General features: G+C 35.2%; 1 non-coding gene across 1 annotated transcript; it reads right to left on the reverse strand.

The window, feature by feature from the left end:
- Window positions 1-323: 323 nt before the first annotated feature.
- LOC139887361 (small nucleolar RNA R71) lies at window positions 324-430 on the reverse strand. Its single transcript, XR_011773196.1, has one exon. It is a non-coding gene; the product is annotated as a small nucleolar RNA R71 (small nucleolar RNA).
- Window positions 431-23,713: the final 23,283 nt, after the last annotated feature.

Here is a 23,713-nt window from a genome sequence, read left to right on the forward strand (position 1 = left end):
GTCACGCAATTACTCAACCTGACATTAATGCGCCAGATTATGAAATCAAAGGAAAAATGTTACACATGGTGACTAATCAATGCCAATTTAGTGGTGCACCGAAGGAAGATCCAAATGAACTTCTTCGTACCTTTAATAGGATCTGTACACTATTTAAAACCTGAGAAGTGGAGGATGAACAGATATATCTCATGTTATTTCCCTGAACTTTAAAGGGAGAAGCCAAAGATTGGTTAGAATCGTTACCTGAAGGGGCGATTGATACATGGGATGTTTTAGTTGAAAAATTTCTTAAACAATTCTTTCCGGCATCTAAAGCCGTGAGACTTCAAGGAGAAATTGTTACGTTTACACAAAAGCCAAACGAAACTCTATATGAAGCGTGGACAAGATTTGAAAAGTTATTAAGAGGATGTCCGCAACATGGTTTAGACACCTGTAAAATAGTACAAATATTCTACCAAGGATGCGACATCACTACAAGAAAAGACATCGATATAGCAGCTGGTGGTTCCATTATGAAGAAAACCGCAACTGACGCTTACAAAATTATTGATAACACTGCTTCCCACTCACATGAGTGGCATCAAGAAAAAGATATTGTTATATCATCTAAAGCAGCTAGAGCCGATTCTAGCCATGACTTAGATTCCATTTTCGCAAAGATAGATGCTGTCGAGAGACGAATGGAAAAGATGACTAAAGATATCCACTCAATAAGAATTAGTTGTGAGTAGTGTGGAGGACCACATTTGACAAAAGATTGTCTCAGTATTTAACAATGGAACAAAGAGAGAATGTTTCATACATAAACCAAAGACCTGGAAATAATTATCAGAATAATTTTCAACCGCCAAGACCAATCTACAATCAAAACCAGAATTATAACCGAAATGTTCCATACAACAACCAACAAGGTCTTAGCAATCAACAAGTATCCAATAATATTTACAACTAGCAAAGACCTATTTTTCAAAACAAACCACCACAAACCAATGATAAAAAACCAAATTTAGAAGATATGATGTCGAAGCTAGTTGAATCTCAAACTCAATTTTTCACATCTCAGAAACAAACCAATGAACAAAATGCTCAAGCATTTAGAAATCAACAAGCTTCTATTCAAAATCTGGAACAAGAAGTGAGCAACCTAGCAAGGTTGATAGGTGAAAGAAAACCGGGAAGTCTACCTAGCGATACAAATGCTAACCCCCGGAATGAAACAGCTAAAGCCATTACCACAAGAAGTGGTATTACACTTAAACCACCAGAAATGCCCATAATTTATGATGAAGCTATTCCTACTCCACAAGAACCACAATCTGAACAAGATAAGGAAAAAGAACCTGTAGTTGAAAAGGTTAATGAAGATAACACAGTTAAGGCAAAACCTTATGTTAAACCATACCAACCACCACTTCCTTACCCGAGTAAAATGAGAAAAGAGAGACTTGAAGCCGAGCAATCCAAATTCTTGGATATGTTTAAACAGATAAATGTAAATCTTCCTTTCATTGATGTAATTTCAGGAATGCCTAGATATGCTAAATTTCTGAAAGATCTAATCACAAATAGAAAGAAAATGGAAGAACTCTCGGCTATTACTATGAATGCTAATTGTTCTGCAGTACTGTTAAATAATATACCAGAAAAACTTTCAGATCCAGGAAGTTTCACAATTCCATGTTTTCTGGGTAGTCTTAGTTCAATAGAAGCATTGGCAGACTTAGGTGCTAGTATAAATTTAATGCCGTATTCACTATACGCTAAACTAGACCTTGGATATTTGAAACCAACACGAATTAGTATACAACTAGCCGATAGATCAGTAAAATATCCTAGAGGGATAATGGAAAATATGCTAGTTAAAGTTGGTACTTTAGTATTTCCAGTAGATTTTGTTATTCTAGACATGGAAGAAGATTCTCGAGTTCCTCTCATATTAGGAAGACCATTCTTAAACACGGCTAAAGCAATAATAGACGTGTTCGGTAAGAAACTGACCCTAAGTATAGAGGACGAGAGTGTTACCTTTTCTGTGGATAGAGCCATGCAACAACCGCAATCTACAGATGATACATGTTATTATATTCAAACTATAGATTCACATGTAGAATTGTTAGAAGAATTTCCAGAATTACAAGGAACAAGAGAATGTTCTTTAGGAGAAAGTACTGAACCAATTGATGAAACTGAAATGTTAGCTACACTTATGGCTAATGGATATAAACCAACAATAGAAGAAATTTAAATGCTAAAAGAGGAAGACAGATATCGATATAAATCATCGATAGAAGAACCACCGATATTAGAGTTAAAGCCACTTCCAAACCATTTGGAATATGCTTATTTACATGGTGAATCCGAATTACCTGTAATAATATCGTCTTCTCTTACTGAAAATGAAAAATCACAACTAATTTCTGTGCTAAAAGCTCATAAACCAGCCATTGCATGGAAGATTCATGATATTAAAGGAATAAGTCCTTCGTATTACACACATAAAATCCTTATGGAAGAAGGTCATAAAATGTATGTGCAACGCCAACGAAGACTAAATCCAAATATGCAAGATGTTGTTAAGAAAAAAATTATTCCTCTAATTTTAGGTCGCCCATTTTTAGCAACCACCAAGGCATTCATTGATGTAAGAGAAGGTAGAATGACACTTAGGGATGGTGATACATCGATCACCTTTGTGAACCGAAAGTTTTGATCTCCACCAACTAAAACTGTTAAACCAATAAAAACGCATAAGTGTGGGGAAGATGAAGAAACACTTAATGATGATCCGATCACAAAGAACCCCGTTGATGATAAGAAATTAGATGAACCTATTTTTAACAGTTCAACGAAGAAACTTTATAAACGGATTCACGATGCTAAGATTAAGGGAAACTTTAAGTTATGTAACCAATTAGTATCCAATTTATCGTCAAAAGAAAAGGCAATGTTAGTTGAATTTGTGAAAGTTACGGAGGAAATCAACAAATGGATTGAAGCAAAAGTCAGAGATATACAAGTTGTTGATGATCCAATTGAAAATAATGTTAATCACAATTTCGATACCACATCTAACTAAGTGTGGGGAGGTTCGAATCTTTTTAAGGTAATATGTATATCTGTTAGAGTTAGATATTCTGTTTTCGTGTAGTTCTCGAGAATGGAATCCGAATGGTCTTTCCCTAGCAGATCCTAAAGAACTAGTCTTCTTCCCCCATTCTGAATTTTTATTTTTATTTAGGTTTTACGAGATGAAGAATTCCTGTGAACTAAATCATGGTCTAATGCTACACGCTTTGATCACTAAACGTAATAATGACACACTCCCGAGTGACCTGGTATCAGTAATAAGAGCCAAATTGGACGGAGTAAGAAAAGAACTCAGGAACGATCATAATAAGTTACATTTTGGCAAAGGAAAATCAAAATCCGCAGCGAAAAAAAGAGCACGACACCTTGAAAGATGTCACAAATGAGAAAAATGGTCACACGAAGGAAAATGCTCGACGAATCAAACATATTCAAATGCAGAGTTCGTTACTATACGCAGAGAAGGACCGTTCATATGTTTTTAAGAAAAATCGTTGAATGCTCGAGGTTACGCCTATGTAGCTATGGAAAACCAATTAATCCGACTATCTTATGAGTGGGCTAAAGCAGGTCACTGAAAATTCTATTTCACAAGTAAGTATGTACAGTTTTTATTTTTATTTTTATTTTATTGCTTTTAACCTTTTGATAATAAACGTTAAATTGTTCGCTATAAAGTATTAAATTGATACTCAATAAAATTAGGTTTTGCGACCGAAATTATTGATATCATACAAAAATTTATTACATCACTGCAAAATTTACCGTTTATTCTTAAGGTATAAATATCTTTAATCAATCAAACCAAAATATTTCAAAAATTCGTCAGGAGTAAAACTAGGTAATATAGCCGAAATTACTTTACCGAAAAGAGGGGCGTATATTTTTGATAATATGTGATTGATTAAAGTGGGATAAAAGACCAAAAAGATTTTTAATTTTTAATTTTTACTTTATTTTTAAAATTAATATATTAATATTAAATTATTATTGTAAACTTTTTAAATTAATATATATTTAAGTTTGTAAATATTTGAAAAATTACTATTTTTAATATAAGTTTGTATGTATAAAAACAAAAATATAATAAAAGTTTGGTGTGAATTTTTAATCTTAATAATATGAATTTTTAATTTTATGCATTTTAAATTTAAAGTTTGGTGTGAATTTAAAAACAAAAATTTACTTTATTTCACTAAGATAAAAATATGATTTTTAAAATTCGTCGTGAGTTGAAAACTAGGTCGTTGAACCGAAATTGCTCTACCCAAGGGCGGGACGAGAAATTTTATTATCATTATTTTTAATCTTATTAACTTAAAGTATGCCAAAAAAAAAATTAAAAAACCCAAACAAATCTTTACTTTTAAAACGACGCTTCAAAAAGACAAATTTTAAAATTTTGTCGAGGGACGGACTAGGAAAACGATCCGAAACGACCTCGTCCTAAAAAACAAGGAAAAAAAAATTTTTAAATTATGTAATTTCTATTTTAAAAGATAAAGGTTTTATAAAAAAAAAAAAAAAGCCCTTCTAGATCGCGGAGCCAGGAGGCTGTCCTCCTTCGAGATCGCGGAGCAGCAAATTTCCAGAAAGCATAAACTGGTCGACAGACCAGTTTCATACACACACACCACACATATTTCTGCGAAAATCCCACGAAAAAACACACACAAATCGCCATTTTGCACCATTTTTCATCAAATTTGTTGCTAAAAATTGATGTGGAGATTCCTACCTAGATCCCTTTAAAGAAGAATGGTAATTCCTACATCCAAACACTCTTAAATTTAATTTTTTTTAATGTTCTTGAACTAAATTTACCTAATTTGATTTTGTTAATTTTTAGTGTAATTAGAGTTAAATTGATGATATATTATGCATGTATAACCTAGATTGATGCTATTTAACATGATTTGAAGCCAAAAACTTCAAAATTTTTAGGAATCTAGGGTTTGTGTTCTTGAGCAATTTGGGGCTTTTTGATATAAACAGGTTATGGCCGATTTTTGTCATGAATTATTGCTAAATTAAGTAGTGTAACATGTTTAGGTAGCTAAATGATCAAAACTTTGATCCTAAACATGATTTTTGAGAATTAAAGTGGACCTTTTAAGTCTAAAATTCATGAACTTGATTAATTTGATATAAAAGCCATTTGAAACTTGTTTAATTGCTAGTAATGATTATTTTGACATGTTATTTGAGTAGAATGCTTATAAACTTGGTAAACATTTTCATATATGCTTATTTGAAAAAGTGTAGAATTGTTAAAAATATGAAAATGAGCATGAGTTTAATATGGATTAAACATGTCATGTTAGTTATTTTTAATTGTTATTTTCCTAATACCAATGCATTTTTGGATGCACAATTCCTTTTTGTTTAATGTGTTTAGCAGAATGAACGAGGTGAATCTTCATCCGCGCCACAAAATTTGAATACTTATAATGAAAGTGACGAGGATCAAGAACTCAGTGAACAATACAAACAGAATCAACTGCACCCTTTTATTTCATTATCGCGAGCAGTTGAAGCAAATCTACACCGTAACTTACGATTTGACAGATTTTGGATAGACTATCCAAAATATCAGAGGAACTTGAGCATTCTTTATCCCAAAGATGTTGAAGTGTCCAGGGTGATAGATTGGGCACCATTAGAGACAGTGGGATTGGCCGGGCCAATAAGAGAATTACTTACACAAAGCTATGGTAATTCTACTTTCAATGATTGGATTAATCTATTCACTATACGTAGACCTGTGTATAAGGAATGGTGCGTTGAGTTAGTAAGTACTATTGAACTAAATGATGAAGTAACTAGTTTAACGGATAGAAGTTTTATTAGATTTCTATTAGGAGGTGTGATGCGCCGTATGTCTTTATTAGATATGGCTGAAGCTTTGTGTATTTATACGGCTGAAGAATTATTAACTGATGATTGTAGACAGTTGATAAGTAATGGTAGAAGGGTTGATTATGATTTTGATAAGAATGAGTTGTGGAGTATAATGACTTGCCATAATCGTTATCGTGGAGGTCATTATTCTTATACTGATATAGATAGAGCTGAGCTTAGGGTAATCCATAGATTCATTTACAACTCTATTACACAAAGGGGTAGAAATAAAGATAAAGTGACTGAAGATGATTTATTTTATCTGATGTGTATTAGAGACCCACAGAGCTTTGTAAATATTCCTTATTGTGTGCCCTATTATTTGTCGGATATGATAAAGGGAATGCGAAACAATAGTATTATAGGAGGTGGTATTTTTGTGACTTTAATTTTCGAGTACCTCGGTGTGGATATTACTCGGGGAAGGGAGTTAGTACAAGTACCCATTCCTCGTGATCGGATTGATATGTGGGTATATGCTGGTGCAAAGGTTTTGTTGAAAAGAAATAATGTTGCACTTCCATATCAAGGGAATCATCCACAGGTAGAAAGAGGTCAACAACAAGGTAATGTGGGAGGAGGAAACCAAATGACCGATATACAAAGAATAATGTCCCAAACTGAATACCAACGGGCTATGCAACAAGAGTTTCAGGCTTGGCAATATCATCAAGAATATATCAAAGCCTATTTATCCTCCCAAGGTAGGAACTACATTCCTACTGAGCCAGTCTATTTTCCTCCGTGGACCGAGGATACGAGACCACCTTTTCCTACCTATGACTCATTTCAAGCATATCAAGATAGATACAATGAACCATGGAACCCCTACTGGTTTCAGAATCAACCCTAGTTTACTTAGTCTTATTTATCTTATTTATTTGTAATGTTGCTATATTTAATACTTATGTTGGTATTGTATTAGTTTTTATAATTTTATAACTTTTATTATTATATTTTAAAATTTTTTGAATGTGGGGTAATATACCAAACTTCAAAAATATGTATATATGTTTGCAGTTTATCTTATGTACACAACAGGGTAAAACAATGCATTTTCAAAGACTGGCATTAAGTTCAGCAAAAGCTACTAATTTTGACGACAAGATGCAAAATAAATGTGATGAAACAACAAACGGAATGAACAAATAATGTGCACCATTTATCATTCAACAAACAAACAACAATATGTTTGGAAACTTTGGTAAAATTTAATCGTTTTTCTACGCTAATCACCCTCAATAATTTAAATTGTTACTGATTTCTTGCAAATGAGGGCATTGCAAGATCTTAAGTGTGGGAAGAGGTTAAATTCTTTCGGAATTTAAAAAAAAAATAATTTAAACACTTGGTTACCATTAAAAATACTAGTAATGCAGTAGACGTATTAGAATCTAGTGCTCTCTGATAATAAAGAACAGCCCTAGTCTTATATACTGACTACACAATTCTAGTAAAATTTTCAAAATTTTCAATTAAATGAACTCAAAATCATGTTTATACATATTTATGAACGATAAAACTAGGTATTAATACCGAAATTATTGTTACCTCGGAAAGGACATAAATTGAGAAACAACCCAAAATGTTAGAATTCATTTAAAATGGAATAGAGGACAATAAAAAGGAAAATAAAAGAAAATAAAAGCCAAGTGTGGGAAAATTTACCAAGTTATTTAAAAACATATATCACATATTTTTGTACAAATAGTTGAAGATACTTTTGTTTTGGACAATTTTATCAGTTTTACCCGATTTATTATAATACCTTTGAAAGAATAGATGGATCTACACGATGAATCAATTCCATCATTAAAAGGAAGTAAAGTCTTCCAAAAAAGACACGCGCTTCTTGATTTAGATCATGAAGTTGTCGTCTAGACCAGCTGTAGGTTGACGAAAAATCTAGGAAAGTCATCTCTAAAATCAGCAGGAAATCCACGGACCTCAGCACCAAACAGGGTCGCCAAGTGGTCAGACTTATCCTAACCATGAGAGGATCTGTCTCGTAAAATGGGAGGACGCCGTGCAAATAAGCTTGATAAGACTAACGAATCAGACCCCCATAAAGGATAATCTCCTTAAAGATTAAAAATCAGCTTTTAAGACTGATATTACTCAATCCTTGAGATTGACTTTAAAGATTAAGAATTACAAACTCATGGAATTCGATGATATCTAAACTCGAGCTTGAACGAGAAAATATTTTGATCAAATTAAAACCGATTTGTTTTCTGAAAAATCATTTTCAATGCGTTCATTACCATTGAACGTAAAATCCCAGGAATTCACCTGAAATTCATTAGGTCACCTGAACCAAATCGGGTGTCAACCGTAAGAACGGTGGTTGCATAGCATGGTCGAAGACAGGACCTTGTGCCAGACCGAAAAAATTATAGGATGATCTTTACTATTGCTCCTACAAAGGATAGTAATAGCATCCGACACGTTTTTGGACCATAATCAAATGCATGTCATTAGACATTGCCTTAACAGTTGCTTGTTCATCGCTTTCCTTTACAACCGGACGGTAGTTTGCCAAAAGGTAATATACGGGACAAGTAAACTAAACGTGTTGCTTTCCTAATACAAGGTTAGCAAGTGGGTAACACAAAACCGCAAGTGTTGAGCTAAAATTTTCAAATCTGAAACCCACAAAACCCACAAAAATATTTTGTAACACCGGTGAAGGGTTATTCCGGAAAACTTATCTAGGGTAAAAGCTAGATTGAATTTTCAAAAGATCAAATGTTTTCATAAAGATCCAATTTCCTAAAGGATCTAAATTTTTATAGTCATGTGGGACTGTATACCACAAATGTTACTATCATTGTTTATACCGCCGTATCAAAATCACTGATGTATAAAGTGTGAAGAATAAAGAAGTGATTCGTGTGATTTAATTTCAAGTTATGTATTGCTTGAGGACAAGCAACATTCAAGTGTAGGGATATTTGATAGTGCTCCAAATGAACATATATTTAGGCGCAATATCCTTCAAATATGTAAAGTTTTCAGTTGCAATTGTTCTATTTTCAAGTAATATTCGTTTATATTAAATAAGTGCGAAGACAAAAGGCAAAAACGAAGATTCGAAGACAAAAACGTCCAAAATGCTCAAACGTACAAGATACAATTCAAGTGGTTCCATTTATTGATGAGACACGTCTAAAAATTACAAGAGTACAAGTTGCGGAACGCAAAGTACAAGATATTAAATTATACGAAAAAGCGTTCGAAAATCCGGAACCGGGACCTGAGCCAACTATCAACGCCCGACGCAACGGACCAAAAATTACAAGTCTACTATGCACAAGAATATAATATAATATTTAAATAATTATATAAATTATTTATATATTATATATTATATTAAATAACGTCGACAAGCAAATGGCCAAAAGTTGGTGAGCTGGAGTGCGTTACTTCGCGATCTCGGAGCTGGAAGGCACATTTGCTTCGCGATCTCGGAGCAGTCAGGAATCAAAATGCCTATAAAAGGCCATGCATTCTGTCGAGTATCATACACCATCTACATATCTCTCCCTCTGTTAATATATATATATATATATATATATATATATATATATATATATATATATATATATATATATATGTATATATATATATATATAATATTAGTTTAGTTTTATATTAGTTAGTTTGGGTAATGTAAAGGTTATTTTACGAGTTCTAAAGTCGAAGTTCTGTCCGTGTAACACTACGCAATAAATAATCAATGTAAGTTATGTTCTCCTTTTTAAATTGATGTCTCGTACTTAAGTTATTATTATGCTTATTTGAATCGAAGTAATCATGATGTTGGGCTAAATATTAAAGATGGGTTTATTGGGCTTTGTACCATAATTGGGGTTTGGACAAAAGATCGACACTTGTGGAAATTAGACTATGGGCTATTAATGGACTTTATTTTAAATTAACAATACCTCGTTAATTTAATATAAAGGTTACAATTTGACGTATCGATATATAACCACATACGCTTAATCGGACACGATGGGCGGGATATTTATAAGTACGAATTATTGTTCATTTGACCGGACACGGGGATGGATTAATAGTCACTGGACTCATTAAAACAGGGGTGGATTACATTCAAGGGTAATTGGTGTAATTGTTAACAAAGTATTAAAACCTTGGATTACACACAGTCGATAACCTGGTGTATTCATTAAACAAAGTATTAAGACCTTGTTACAGTTCGAATCCCCAATTAGTTGGAATATTTGACTTCGGGTATAAGGTTAAATTTGCCGAGCATTTTATAATTATGACCGATGAACTATTATGGACAAAAACCAGATAGGTTTCAAATACATCCAGGACAAAGGACAATTAACCCATGGTAATTAATTAAAATCAAAACGTCAAACATCATGGTTACGGAAGTTTAAATAAGCATAATTATTTTATTTTATATTTCATCGTACCTTTAATTATCGTCATTAATATTTTGCATTAGGTTTTAATTGTGACTTAAGATATAAAATCGACAAACCGGTCATTAAACGGTAAACCCCCTTTTATATATTATTACTATATATAATATATTTTGTACAAATATAGTTATATAAAAATATAGTACGTATCACCAGCTCCCTGTGGAACGAACCGCACTTACTAAAAACTATACTACTCTACGATTAGGTACACTGCCTATAGTGTTGTAGCAAGGTTTAGGTATATCCCACTCTATAAATAAATAAATAACTTGTGTAAAATTGTATCGTATTTAATAGTATTTCCTTGTAAAAATTAATACTATTTCATATACCCCTCGCATAACATCAAAGTCTATCTAAGGATACCCACATCTCTTTTTTCTTTGCATCATTGTGTGGCCATAGACATTTACAATAATTGATTCATGTACGGAGCCACACCACTTCCCCCAAATGGCTAAAAAATACTCACTTTTAATCGCACTCTCCACTACAAAACTATTAGTGTCCCCCACCAATAACATCCCTCCCGAATTACCAATAGCTTCTTTTTGTACAAAATCACAATTACCGTTACCCCACAAAATATGAACCCAACTATCCCTCAAATTTCTACATTTAGTTTCTTGAAGCGCAATAACGTCCGGTCTTTCCTTACAACAAATATCCTTAACCCACCCGAATCTCTCTTTCACACCAAACCCACAAACATTCAATGACAATATCTTCATAAAAAAAGATATTGAAACAAAAAAGAGATAGGAGAAACTTACTGAGTATTGAGGTTCAGCCACCTCAATCCAATTTGTTCCCCAAATTCCTTCAAAGAAACTTTGTTGATCAATTGTCCCGAGGAGCCACCCGTACCCGTAGACTTTTCCTTTGAATGGGTTTTTGATTTAGACTTTTTATTACAAGTTCTGCACTTGTGACGATTATCGATGTTTAAATTAACCCCACTTTTGGCCAAATTCTTGACTCCTAGCAATCTAGAACACGCTTTCCAATTACACATCGCGTTCCAATAACTACCGTTGCACATAGACACACCAACCGATCTATTACTAAGCCTCGATGCAATACTTGTCGAACGTTTTTTGTTTGGTTTACTCACATGTTCAAATACACATTGATCAGGCATTTTTCTAATCTCATCTTGGTACCAGAATAGTATTCCTTTTCTTCGAGACCCTTACTTGCATTTTTAAGTCCATTATCTGTGCAGCCCAAATCATCCATATTGATTGGCCCATTTTGGCGGCCCACTTCTTCAAACTCAATATTACCACAGCCCACTAGAGTTGGAATACTTTTAAAACCGTTGGATGTATGCAAGTCACCTAGGGTTGACTTACATCTGTCCCCCTCCAACATGTCAGCCGCTTTATACAAACATGCGTGAACAGTTTCGTCAGAAGCAACAGGTGAGCTTTGACCCACTGAATCTGCCGCCACTTCGTCTTTTTCCTCAAACGGTTCATCGTTCCCCAAACATCTCGATTCAAGATCACCGTCTTCAGTTGTACTTTTTCGGTGGTTATCTACGACAGCATCAACGGCACACCCATTACCAGGACTTGTGGCGTTCTCAGCAGATTGTTCCTCTACATCCTTATTAATACGATTACCATAATCATTACACCTTTTTCCTTCAACGTCCGCTGCTGCCGTAAATTAATCCTGATCAGAATACTCGTCCGAATCAATAAAATCCGAGCTATAACCGGAGCTATAGTATGATCCGTCACTGCATTCATTCTCCACATTCCAGTCGGGACATTGGGTTTCCTCTTCTTTTATATTAATGAAGTATGTGTTGGATTTATGTATGAGTTTTAACGAGTCATTAACAATTTCCGGGTTAAATAGCTTAACAAAAACCCAACCAAACGTTAATTTCTGGTTTCCAATTAGCTTGCAATTCTCAAGGTCGTAAGTAGTACCCCACCATTCGGCAATGGAGATGAAGGTGCCTTTCGTCCAACAATGAACGGGAACACCGGTAATCTTTAGCCACGCCATTCTTCCTTCCTGCCAATTCGCTTCATCCCATCGTAACACTTTATGCAACCATCTTCTTAGTGGGTGGTTGTGTTGTTCAATTGAAGAAGTTGCAGCCTCAAAGGATTTGAAGATAACCAGTACACTAAGACCACCAAGAAGCTTAACTTCAATATCATTAAACCCTTCCTCATTAATAATTAGTTCAATGTTTTTTAGTACATCCAAACTAATGGCCTCACAAACTATTGCTTTTTTTTAGGATTTCCACGTTACTATTTTTTTCATCAAACAACACTGATTTTTCCTTTTGAATTTTGATACCAGCAGAGACATATTGGTTGCACCATTTGATTTGATAGAGTTGAGTTTTTCCCTTAAATCTTCATGTTGTTTTCTTACCACCTCACTAAATCGCCTACTATCTCGGCATGTGTTTTTGCCATGAGCTTCGGTGGCAGTAGCCTTCTCATGTGTACCTCCATTACAGAAGGAGGGTACCTTCTCATGCATACCTCGATCCAAAGACTTCCTTTCAGTTGATTTTTTTTTTTTTTTTTTTTTTTATTTTATTTTTTTTTTTTTTGAAATGGTATTAAACCATTCAAATGTTTGAAAAATAGAAATCCTGGAAAACATTTTGCAAACATGGTAATTCCGGACTTTCAAATGCCGGATTTCACCATTTCACCTAAAACCGGAGTTTGGAACTCCGGATTCAATCCTCTCTCATCAAAAAGCTGCCCCGTTAGCTGACCAGAACCCTAGCCGGAGTTTGGAACTCCGGATTCAACCCTCTCTCGTGAAAAGCTGCCCCGTTTGCTGACAAGATGACCCCATCTAGCCCTAACCGGAGTTTGGAACTTCGGATTTCAGGCTTTTACCTGAATCCGGAGTTTGGAACTTCGTTTTGTCTTGCTGGAAACCCTAGCTAAATTATTGCTGGAAAGACTGAAACACCATCTTATCACTATCAGCTTTTGTATTTTTGTACTCTTATTTATACCCCTATTAACTTATATTCATTAACATCATCACAAAGAACATAAATCATCTTCAAAAAAACGTGAATGAATATCAGAAATCCATAAAATCTTCACTTGAAAACCTCAAAAAAAACCAAATCACGTATTCAAATGACAACAATACGTCTATTTATAGTTAATTTTGTTTGGGGTGGCAGAATTGTTTTTCAAAATGGTTGGCTTACTGGCGATGAAACAACATTTACAAGGATTTTTGTCATGTCTAACCGCATTAATTGTATGCAGTTAAATAATATGGCTTACAATTATTTAGGTGTCTCTCAAAGAACACATTCTTTGAAAATGATATTGTGGTATGTTGTCAATAATCATAGTTGCAGCAATTAACTTGTTGACGATAACACTTTAGAAACAATGTACTTTTTATCTCAGCGTGATGAAGACTATCAGGCTCATATTGAAATTCAGTATGAGCAAGTGAGTTTTATGAATATGATTCAATCTTTTGAAAGTGGTCCATCTACATCTCGTAACCAGTCAACATTTGTTGAAGAAGAATATCAACATGAAGAACAAAACGAAGAACAACATGTAGATTCTGGTGATGATGATGGTATGTCAACCGCTAGTGAGCATACAGTGGATGCGTATAGCGTTGAAGAAAATGTTTCTGATGATGATGATGATGATGATGGTAGAGAAGAGCCAGTACCACAAGATACCCACGTTTCACATTTTTGGTAATGTTAATAGAGTTGGTGATGCTAGTTCTTGTTTATTCGATGTTGAAGACGACGAAATATCATGGGTTGTTTGGAATAAAGATTCCAATGTTATTACACAAGGAATAGTTTTCCAGAACAAAGCCGAATTATTATATGCTGTTCGGAGATGGAATATACAAAACAACAGAGAACTCATCGTGGTAGATAGTAGACCGGGTTATTGGAAAGCAAAATGCTATATAACTAGCCCAAAATACACAGGCCATCAAGAACAAAGACAATGTGCGTGGGGTTGTAGAGGTTCTGTTAAAAATAGATCCAAGGTATGGAAACTTGTTAAATGGCACGATTTCCACAATTGTTATGGAAACGTGACGCAAAACGACAACTGTTGTTTAACATCAAGCTTGATTGCTACCGATATTGACCATTTAGTGAGGGTAGACCTTGCTATTCCTGTGGCAAACATTCAAGCTTTCGTTAAAAACACATGGCAAGTTGATGTTACGTACGCTAAGGCATGGAATTCTAGGCGTATTGCAATTGAACGCATGTATGGTACTTGGGAAAGTAATTTCGCCGAGCTACCCAGGTATTTAAATGAATTACTTTATACCAATCCGGAAACAATTGTCAAATTCGAGACTGAAGGCCAAGATGACAACGGTATCCCGATATGCAAGTACGTGTTTTGGGCTTTTGGTCCAATAATTAGAGCATATACCATGTGTGTTCCGATCATTTGCATCGACGACACCCATTTGAAAGGTAGTTACAAAGGTAAGATGCTCTTAGCTGTTGCGAAAAACGCCAACAATCAAGTTCTGCCAATTGCTTTAGCAATAGTAGACAACGAAACTAACGCTAGCTGGATTTGGTTTTTGGAAAAGTTTCAGCAATTTGTCATTAAAGAAAGAAAGGTTTGTGTCATTTCAGATTGACACCCTGGTATCCTACATGCGTTGGGGATTTTTACAAGTTAATACGAGTGGGAACATAGGTATTGTCCGCGTCACATTCGTAGCAATTTATTGAAGCAATGTCCAAGAATCCAACAGCTCAAGCAGTTGTATTGGACAATTGGTGAGACGACGAACCAGATACTATACCTGAATGCTATTCGGGTAATCAAACGCGCTAGTCCAGAGGCTTGGATAGGGACCTTGTAGATAATATTGTGGGTCACCAACAACGAGCACGCGTATACATGTTAGCTATGATGGGTGGCTTGCTATTTTTAGACTCGAGTTCCCATTATGTACCATTGAGCTACATATATCACTTGCTTAACTTTAGTCTGGCCGCACCGCGTCTTAGTTGGGGTAGTGCGGTTCTCGCACATGCTTATAGAAATTTGTGTCGTACTGCTCAAGTTCCTAACGCTAAGGGCATAAATGGTGCGATGCTTTTAGTACAACATTGGGCGTATGCAAGAATTCCAACACTCGCACCTCAACTAGTTTCAGATATACGTATTAAACTCGTACACCCGGAAGGGGTGGGCATTTGTAAACCGTATGGTGCCAGGTATAATATTTTTACTTGATTGTAATTGTATACGTTATTATAAAATATATTATTTTCACATAATTGGTAAATATTATTTTTACTTAATGGGTATGTAGGTGGCATGGTAACTGGACACACTCCAATTCGCCCGCACATGTTCTGGTAACGTGTCGCGCAGCACTTACCGCTTTAACTGAGGAACACGTAAACCCTTTTACATTAATGAGGGCATATATAGATATTTTGATAACATTTTATTAATGTCTTATTATGTTATGTTATTGTAGTTTGAGTGGCTTCCATATGCAGCATTCTATCTCGATCGACTTCCCCCTCAGTGTACAGCTGACATAGGCTTGTGGGCATATCGTGGCCCTATTATTTTTTGGGCTACTATTGAGATGCATCTTCCGAATAGAGTATGTAGACAGTCCTGGTGGATACAATATGTTCTCGATAATGACGGATTGTACAATACGGCTGATCATGAAAGGATACACAACACAAGCCTACACTCCAAAGCGGGAGTTAATTTGTTAACAAATGAACCACAAGCTACATACATCCATAAATGGAGGAACCGAACTAACACAGTTCATGTGGGTGTGGAAGGCTTGGGCACGTCTTCTGATTACTTTAGTTGGTACTATGCGCGCACAGTTGTGCACATTACAGACCCGGGAAACGTTTATCCCCCCAACACATATCCTAATTGGGCAGGAACTACTAGTATCCATGTAAGTAACAGTGTTGTTATTTTTTTTTATTTTTATAACATGTACCATATTTTAAATAATTACCTTTAAACTAATATTTATTTACTTTTAACAAATATGCAGCAGGAGGGGCTTCATATGGTGCGTGAGGTAGCTTAAACTCAGATGCGGCCGGATAGTCAACCGAACCTGCAACCATTTTATGATTTACCAGGTCAAGTGATGGGCTACGCGCATCATATGCCACAGGGTCAATTTAACTACTATCCTACACAGTCCTTCAGTTTTCATTCGAACAATTACTATGACCCGTCTCAATATAGCCGTCCACAAACTCAGTATACCCCGAGGACCCAGTATACATCAGATCATAACACTCAGTATGTCCCGCGTCCCGAGTATAATACTTATCAAACGGACCATGGCCAATCATCCATGTTTGGGGATTTGTCTACGGACGAGTACAATGTAAGTCTCCTGGATATTAGTACCCCTCATCACAGTCCACACCGTATGATGCGCCCTCCACAAAATTCATACGTAAACGATCCTATACGTATGCAGGATCTAGGTAGTACATCACAAACGAGTCAGAATGAGGATATAACTAATGAGGATATACCTGGAGTTCAACCACTCAGGAGGAGTGAGAGGGTTATATGAGATGTGGATTGTGGAACCGGTGGTCATAGAAATTACCGACAACCTCCGACACGTAACCGTTGAATGGTTGTATTCGATTAGTTGTAACCATATTGTGTTCTTTTTTATATAATAAAATTGATGCAACCGTATTTATTTGTGTATTCCATTAAAAATTGTGGGCATCTTTTTTAATTAATACTGATAATGACATTGATAATAATAATAATAACAATAATAATAATAAAAACCACTACTAAATTCATGCATTACAACTTATTTTATGCATTATAATATTCACCATTAATATCATATACCCTACTGAATTCAAGGGCGTCTTCAAAAACGCCATATAAAACATACAACTCAATTTTTTCAGAGAGTATACAAGCTTTCCCTAGTAATGCATACCAATCATCATCAAACAAAATTGTTTCAGGTTCGGAAATTCTGTAACGACCCTGGAAATTCCAACTTTTATTTATTAATAATAATTATTATTAATACGTATGATTAAACGAATGTATGTTATTACATTTACATGTTGCTATGATTGCCCGTACATGACTTTTAAGTGCCCGAAACGTCTTTGTGACACACGAAACTTCACGAATAATATTTCTAGATATTATTTGCATTCATGATTAAGGTTTATTAATCATTTTGATTAACTATGGCTATTAGTTAATTACTTGGGCTTTAATTGGCTTAACTTGATAAATACTTGAACTTGGGCCTTGTTAGTGTTAATGGACTTATGTGAGCCCACCCTACTTATGTTAATGGATTAACTAGCCCATTTTACAACTTGTAAGTATCATTTTTAATGAAACTAGTTAGTTACTTGCAAATATAATCTAGTTCTCTTAATCCCCATGCACTTACACCAAATAACCACCTTTTGTAAGACTTTACAAGCTTGTAACCAAAGAACAACTCTCTTCCCCCTCCCCACTCCCAAAACCGTCGGCCACTTAGGCCATGAGTGGTGTTTTTGTTTCATTTTTACATTACCTTATCACTTGCATTCTCTCATTCAAATTCACACACACATACTTCTCATTTTACTTTCAAACTTTTCTCTCATTTCTCTTATCTTTTTGTAAGTAACATGAACTTGTTCTTTCTTTTTCTTTCTTTCTAAAACCGAACCAAGAACTCCCATTAATCATCATCATCTTTTGTTACTTGCTTGTTTGATTACTTGTTGTTAATTGTTACTTACTAGTTGTAGTTACTTACTAGCTTTCAAGAATCTAACTTTCTAGTTTTGATTCTTCTATTATCTTGTATTTTCAAGAACACAAGAACATAAACTCACTAGTTTATGATTCTACTTCAATTGTTTCAAAAGTTTGCAAGTTCTTGTGTTGATTAAAGACATACTTGAAGCTCATGAAGTAAACTTTAAAGTTTACTTTCTAAAGATCAAACTTTGGTTTGAATCTTTAAAGTATGAACAACCATGAACCTTTTCTTGTTTATTTAAGTTTACTACTTCATTTATGCACTTTAAATTTCATGTTGTTGGTTAAAATTGGTCAAAGATTACTAGTTAACTTTGATCTTATACTTCTTGAACTAAAAGACAACTTATAAGTTTTAAGAACATAGAAGTTTAACTTACTAGTTATAACTTCATATACTTGTAATGGATCTAAGTTCTATAGCTTATGGTCTTCTTATTTTTGTCATGAACAAGAGCTTTCAAGCTTACAAACACTTTACTTGATGATAATCTAAGTTTTGTAACTTTTGGTTTCATTAAAGTAAGGATTTATGTGTTATTACTTATGGTGTAACTTAATGACTTTAGATCAAGACTTTTGAGTCTTGGATCTTCAAGATCAAACTAAGAACTATGTTCTACTACTTATGATCTTGATTAGTTAGTTTATTTTTAAGTTTATAGTTCAATGTTACTTTTATAGTTCATATAAGTGTCAAACCTAAGACTTTGATGTAACTTTGGTTCATCAAACTACATGCAACTCTTAAGTGAGTTGTGCTTCATGTCTTAGACTTGCACTAGTGTTATGATGGTCAAGACTTGGTTAAGATGATGTAAACACATCCATGAGTTGTACACTTGAAGCTATATGCATCAAGGATGAGAACCATGATGAACATCAAGCACCAAGACCACCGGAACCCTTTTAAACTTACTGTTTCTGTCCAAAACTTACTGACCTGATGCTTCTGTAATATACCAGTAGGTCTGGGCTGTTCTAACCATGATTTTTAGATAGAACTTTTCGAGTAGATAATTTTTCATATAAGACTCGTCTTCATCCGAGTTACGGTTTAGGATTTATGGCCCTCCGATCGTCACTATGTCCTTTAACGTTGTGCAGAAATTTCAGACCTACTCGCACTTATACCGTCACCACGGTCAAACGAAGACGAGTTAGCTTCTGGAATTTTTACCACACTTAAGCGACTCATATACGGAGCCATAGCCACTAGTCTCACCTCTGTTCGGTTTGTGTAGAGGCCGTGGTGACTGATCCAAGTCAGCCTTTGTTTTAAACTTCGTTCATGAACGAACCTTACTTGTTACCTTTTGTTTGATGATGATTGATGATGACCCTTATGACCTTAATTACATACATATGAACCTTTTTAGACAACTTACTGACTTAGTACTATTTGACTTAGGTTGAGGATTTCGGACCGTTTACTTGCACACATTTCCCGACTCAACTTAACCGCTACTACATATCATTGTGAGTTATAGCATTCCCTTTTTACTTTAACTTATTTTGGGAACTGAGAATACATGCGGATTTTATGTTTTACATACTAGGCCCGAGTACTTAAACTTATATATGTGTGGGTTATACAACGGCAGAAACATTCCCTTTAGCTCGGTAACGTTTAGTCATTGGTTTTTGAACCGGTGAACGCGAATCTTAGATATGGATCCATAGGGTTTGACATCCCCACTCGGGCTAATCGCGCTAGCAGTTAACGAGTGTTTAATACTTCGTAAACATACGCACTTGCCAAGTGTACTTTCAGGGGGTATTATATTATTAAACGTTAAGTTTGTTACCGAGTGCCCAAGGTTAAGCATATACTTAAACATACGGATTTGGATTACTGTTTTGAAACGCTCTTTGTAGCACTGAAATCTCGTGGCCTACTTACATTACTGTTATAATTAAACTATAGCTCACCAACATTCGTGTTGACGTTTTTAAGCATGTTTTTCTCGGGGGCTTAAGGTTTGCTTGCTTCCGCTGTGTACTAGTCTTGCTGTAGACACCCGCAGCTCTAGAGTTATCTCCGCATGAATTATTTTATCTTGCATTCAAACTTAATTACTTTTGAACTATGACTTGTAACGACCTTTGTTTTCACATACGCTTATTATTTGCTTCTACTTAGCGAATCATGCTTTTGGATTGTAAAACATTCGATGTTGGTTTAGACATCACTTTATTAATGAATGCAAACTCTTTTTGAAAACGCATATAGTACTTAACCTTGTAATGATCCTGTCGTTGATGGTCCGTACATGATGATTAGTACGGGGCGTCACATTTGGTATCAGAGCATTGGTTGTAGGGAATTAGGATGCATTAGTAAGTCTAAGACCGACCCGAGTAGGATTCACTAATAGGACTAATCTACAACTTGCTAGTTTACTTGTTTCCGCTGAACTGACTGCATGCTGCTGCTCACTTTTACTGCTATATGCCGTATGCTATTACGTGCTTCCACTACTGCATGCTATTATCTACTTTTGATTGCATGCTACTGTGTTATATTACTGCATGTTACCGTTTACTACTACTGCATGCCACTGCTTACTTCTACTGCTGTATGAACTTACTGCATGCTACCGTTTCAACTCACTGCTATGTAAACTCGCTGTATGCATTTGCTTATTCTCGCTACTGCATGTTACTCTCTGCTTTTAGCATGTTACTTCGGTATGATACTGTTACTATTGCCATGCCACGTGCTGCTGTAAATGATCTAGGCTGCTGTAGTTGTTATGCCTGATTACGCTCTTGATACCTGTCTACTATCCGCTATACCGACTTGGAGAACTTATCCTTTTCGGTTCAGATGTTTTCCTGAACTACTTCCCCACTCGTCTAACCCTAAGGACTAGTAGTGTAATCCACCTGTTACTACTGCTCCATCGTTCCAGAGATCGAAACATTACTTCACGCAATCTAGAAGATTGTTCAGTTGACACATACCCTGTACACTTTCATGACCGTCACTCATCTCTTCCATTCTTCACCACTACTCGATGACCTAACGACACTTCCATATTTAGGCATTGGAGAAGTTGGGAAGACATCTCCTTTCACAAACTCATAGTGTCTTTCGCTGATGCTCAGCCATACCCAAAGACTTGGGAGTCACCTCAAGACATATCGTATTACTACTTGCTACACGAACAACTCGACACGAGACCCAGATGAATATCTAGAAGGAACCTAACAACGTTACCTAAATCCGAACCTTTGAAGAAACCTCGGGACACTTAGGCATTAATACATGATCTACGGAACCTACGCACCCACATCGAGAAACTGTGAGATTAGTTATGTCAATTCTGTTTTGAGATGGCATAGATAAAGCACCGATAGATGAAATTGAGTAGAACTTGAAGTGATCACGTTACATTGACCATATGAGGTGATATTGGAATGAACGTACGATTTAGTACAATATAATGACGTCAGGCCAGCGTGGTTATATTGAAGTAAATCATGCAGAAGTTCCAATGTTAATACATGAGGAATATGGGGTGATCCAGGGAAAATTTTGTTAGGAATCACTTGAGCATACACATTGTAGCCTGTTAAAGGTAGGGAAAGAATAACTACGTAGCCCATGTACTGTACAAGAAGGGCCTTGATTGCAGAATTGATAACCCGAAAATTTGTATTAGAGATCGACAACCTGGACATTTAAGGAAAAAGTTCTCAAATAGGAAAAACTTTGTACTAACTTGTGGTAGAACAATCGTTATCTCAGTTATGAAAACCCGCATGGACCCTGATTTTGGTTAGGGCACATTTCATCACAATGTTTTAATGTTTCGGGGTTGTTTAATAGTAGAACGATAGAAACCTTATTTCTAAGCACCTTAGCGTTATGAATAATAAACCATAAACAACCATGGGAATTAAGTATTCTATAGGACACAAGCAAATAGTAAACTAAGGAAGATAAAGGAATAATTTAAGGTAGTACTTTAAGATTAACAGGTGGGTCATTTGGAGATGACCTCATATTAACCAAACTTGGGAGTTCTAATGTAGTAGTTGAAAAGGATTAGTTACCTACGTACAGACATATGTTATTTGAGAAGATTGATAGAATTTTTCACAGTAGTATAGTAAGATTTGATTTGGGATGAACTTTAAGATTAACCTAATACTCATCGAGCTAGGAAGCTTTGATGAAATAGTTGGAACGAACTGATTTTCAAGGATGAAAGCGGAATTTATTATAATGGGAAAAATTTATTCGTATACCTCGCAAGAATGGTGAAACTATTTTGGGGAGAGATGTAGCCCGAAAACTGAACCTTATTAGTTACATGACAACAACCCGAAATCCCACAATGGAAATGGGAAGAAATTCATCATTAGTTACCAGAGACGGTATGCGGTTAGGACATCATCTGGGTTATTATTGACCATCTCGCCAAAACTGCTCACTTTCTAGCCATGAAAGAAACTGATACAATGGACAAACTTGCACTACGATACTTAAAGGAAATTGTATTCCGTCACCTCAGCAATCCAAATTCTATATTGAAGATTTCCCAAGAATCTCATTTGATACTCATTCTTACACAACTCTAAATCCTAACGTATCACGAGGAATTTCTTATTCGATGATAACCACAACATCGTCCTTCTTACCTCGATATTAGTCATACCGGTTTAAAATTTTCCTGAAATCAATAAGTGGTTAACTCTCATCCTCACACTCTCCCATTCGTATCTCACTCATAAGCAACAACTTCACACTTAATCATTTTTGGTCAAAGGATTTATGCCCTACTAATAGTTGTCAATCACATATAAATTCAATGGTTTATTTTTACCTCAAACATCACTCGAAATTTTCAAAATCTTGTACTCAATCCTTATCAACCTTTTCCAACTTGTAACTTCCGAAATATGAAAATTTTGTCTGCCAAAACTCTTACACACATCATTTTATTATGCTATCCTCTCAAAGTTTAAAAAAAAAAAAAATTTATTTTGTTCGTCATTCGCGCAAAATTTTAAAATCGTATACGTTATATAAAATAAAGTAAATGATTTCTTATTTTCGACAAACACATGTAGAATTTTACCTTCACTCTTACAAATCAAACCTTTTGTTCAAAATATATTTTACTTTGAATGGCACGGGTTGTACGTAACCCTAGTTTACTAAAACTTCGTTTCTTTCCATACATTGTCACCTTAAACAATTTCCATAAAATTTATCGTTGCTTGCTGTATAAAATACTCCGTTGCTCATTCGTACCCAAGTCATCGTGAAGACCTTATAACCATCGAAATCGAGAGATTCATGTATATGTGATAAAGGCACTGACTACCACGTCATGCAAGGCCTTCAGACATCCACGTAAACCATTCAAAACTATTACGTTACCCCATGGATTTATTTCACCACACATGTTGGAACAA

This window comes from Rutidosis leptorrhynchoides, chromosome 1 (genome assembly GCF_046630445.1).
Source record: "Rutidosis leptorrhynchoides isolate AG116_Rl617_1_P2 chromosome 1, CSIRO_AGI_Rlap_v1, whole genome shotgun sequence".
NCBI lineage: Eukaryota > Viridiplantae > Streptophyta > Magnoliopsida > Asterales > Asteraceae > Rutidosis > Rutidosis leptorrhynchoides.